The sequence below is a fragment of the Athene cunicularia genome, assembly GCF_003259725.1.
Source record: "Athene cunicularia isolate RWA chromosome 8 unlocalized genomic scaffold, athCun1 chr8_part1, whole genome shotgun sequence".
NCBI classification, from domain to species: Eukaryota; Metazoa; Chordata; class Aves; order Strigiformes; family Strigidae; genus Athene; species Athene cunicularia.
In genome coordinates, this window is record NW_020799109.1 from 32,726,676 (window position 1) to 32,729,232 (window position 2,557).

The window sequence follows — 2,557 nt, forward strand, 5'->3', positions numbered from 1 at the left end:
CCATAGTTTATCTCTCCAGGCTCCTGGAGCTGACTTGCATATTACATGTGACTGTACATTACGAAAGGCTTCTCAAATACACTTGATAAAACTATGCTACAGTGGAGGCCAAATTCTTCTCTGAGTTAACGCCTTTAAAATGCACGACATCAAACCGTATTTCCTCATTGCTGTCTGCTCACACAGCTCGGAGATATGCAGCGAGCAAACCACAGCATCCCTCTTTCTGCAAGCAAGTGCAAAACTCAAGCAGAGCTTAACAACCAACTGCATTGATAAGAGTCTGATTCATATTTGACCTCTAGAAGTGCCGTTGATTTAGTATTATATTCTCAGCTGAGGTATCTATAGACTTGAGAAACATTGTTTTAATGATGCTCTGGATGAACCTGGTCACCTCAGGGTAGTTAAACAATTGCTCTCTTACACTTTGGTACAACCAGCATGTGCTCAGAGAGTGTGAATTGGTATTGAAGTTGCCTTCGGTCAGCTTTCTTGAAGGAAGAGGCTGTTTAGCAGAGTACTGAACTTGATCTTTCATATCACCTTCAATATTACAAATCTGATCAAGTTTAGTGTTGGTTCAAAAAGTTTTAAGATTCAACCCAAAAATTTTTAACAATCCTGTGATCATCCAAGTGGCAAAGTATTAAACGTACTGACTGCACAATTCACGTAAGCAAAACTTAACTATATTAAACCAATTTCACATCAAGTGACAGATGTGTTCAAGTTCAGTGAAGAGTATTTAAGTCTAAAATGCATAACTTCCAGTCACTGTGAATCTCCAATGTGTCGGCACAATCCATATTCATTGCAACTCATGAACTCCATACTAAACATATGAAGCACAATAACGTATGGCATGCTGCCCATTCCTGGTCAGTTGAATGAGCATTATAAAAAGAGCAAAACAGAAGAAAATACTTTAGAAAGACACATATGGTATAAAGCCACACTGAAATTATTATTCAGAGGCAAGGAAATTAAGATAGCTGTCTCATACTATCTTACTATCTCTGCTGTGCAGAGGGTCCTGCCTGTGTAGGTCTATTGTTCATTCTGGAATCATATCATCAACATATCCTATATAGGCCACCAGGTTTCTCTGTAAGAGGCTGAGTGGAGTAGGGAGACATGGCCCTGAAGGCTGAGCCGCATGAATCCCATCATGTCTCAACATGCCTTGTGGAAGGTGGCATCCTGCTGGAAGGACGTTTCAGGTGGTTCTTCCTTCTTCTTGGAGAGTGTTGGAGAATATTTCTAGTGGACTTCAGTCCCATGATACCTATTCCGTGTGCAGTCAGCGGTCTTTAAAGTAGCCTCCAGGGAAACTTCAAAGAGTCCAAGTGTGTCTCCGAGGTGATGTGGATTTTGAGATGGGGGCAACAAGTTTGCAGATGACACCAGGTTGGATGGGAGTGTTGATCTGTTCGAGGGTAGGGAGGCTCTGCAGAGAGACCTGGACAGGCTGGAGCGATGGGCTGAGGCCAACTGGAGGAGTTTCAATAAGGCCAAATGCCGGGGGCTGCCCTTGGGCCACAACAACCCCCAGCAGTGCTACAGGCTTGGGGAGGAGTGGCTGGAGAGCTGCCAGTCAGAGAGGGACCTGGGGGTGTTGATTGACATCCGGCTGAACAGGAGCCAGCAGTGTGCCCAGGGGGCCAAGAAGGCCAATGGCATCCTGGCTTGTGTCAGCAATAGTGTGGCCAGCAGGGACAGGGAAGGGATCTTACCCCTGTATTTGGCACTGGTGAGGCCACACCTCGATGACTGTGCTCAGTTTTGGGCCCCTCACTCCAAAAAGGACATTGAATGACTCGAGCGTGTCCAGAGAAGGGTAACGGAGCTGGTGCAGGGTCTGGAGCACAGGTGTGATGGGGAGTGGCTGAGGGAACTGGGGGGGTTTAGTCTGGAGGAGGCTGACGGGAGACATAATCGCCCTCTACGGCTACATGAAAGGAGGCTGCAGAGAGGGGGGATGAGTCTCTTGAACCAAGGAACAAGCAACAGGACAAGAAGGAATAGCCTCAAGCTGCACCAGAGCAGGGTTAGACTGGCTATTAGGAAGCATTTCTTTGCAGAAGGGGTTGTTGGGCGTTGGAAGGGGCTGCCCAGGGCAGTGTGGGAGTCCCCATCCCAACTCTGGTGGAGTTGGGAACTGTCAGTGTAAGATTCACGGTTGGACCAGATGATATTCAAGGTCTTTTCCAACCGAGATGATTCTGTGAAGTGACCCGTGGGCACAGGAGACAGCAGTGCTGTGCGTTTCGGTGGCCAGAGGGGACCGATGGGGAGGTGGGTGCCTGGAGGTGCTCCCCGCCGGCCTCGCAGACCTGCAGCAACCTCCTGCCCCTAAATTTCCGAGACAGGCGAGGGCTCCCCCCACCGTCGGAGTCCCCTCCCGGGCAGCGCAGGAGAGCAGCTGGAGGTGGGGAAGAACGAGGGGAGGCGGGGAGCAGGGCCCGAAGCAGCCCTCCCGCCGCCGGGGCCCGAACTCCTTCTGGCGGCGGGAGGCGGCGCCTGCGGGAGGAAGCGGGCGCGGAGCGGGGGGCCG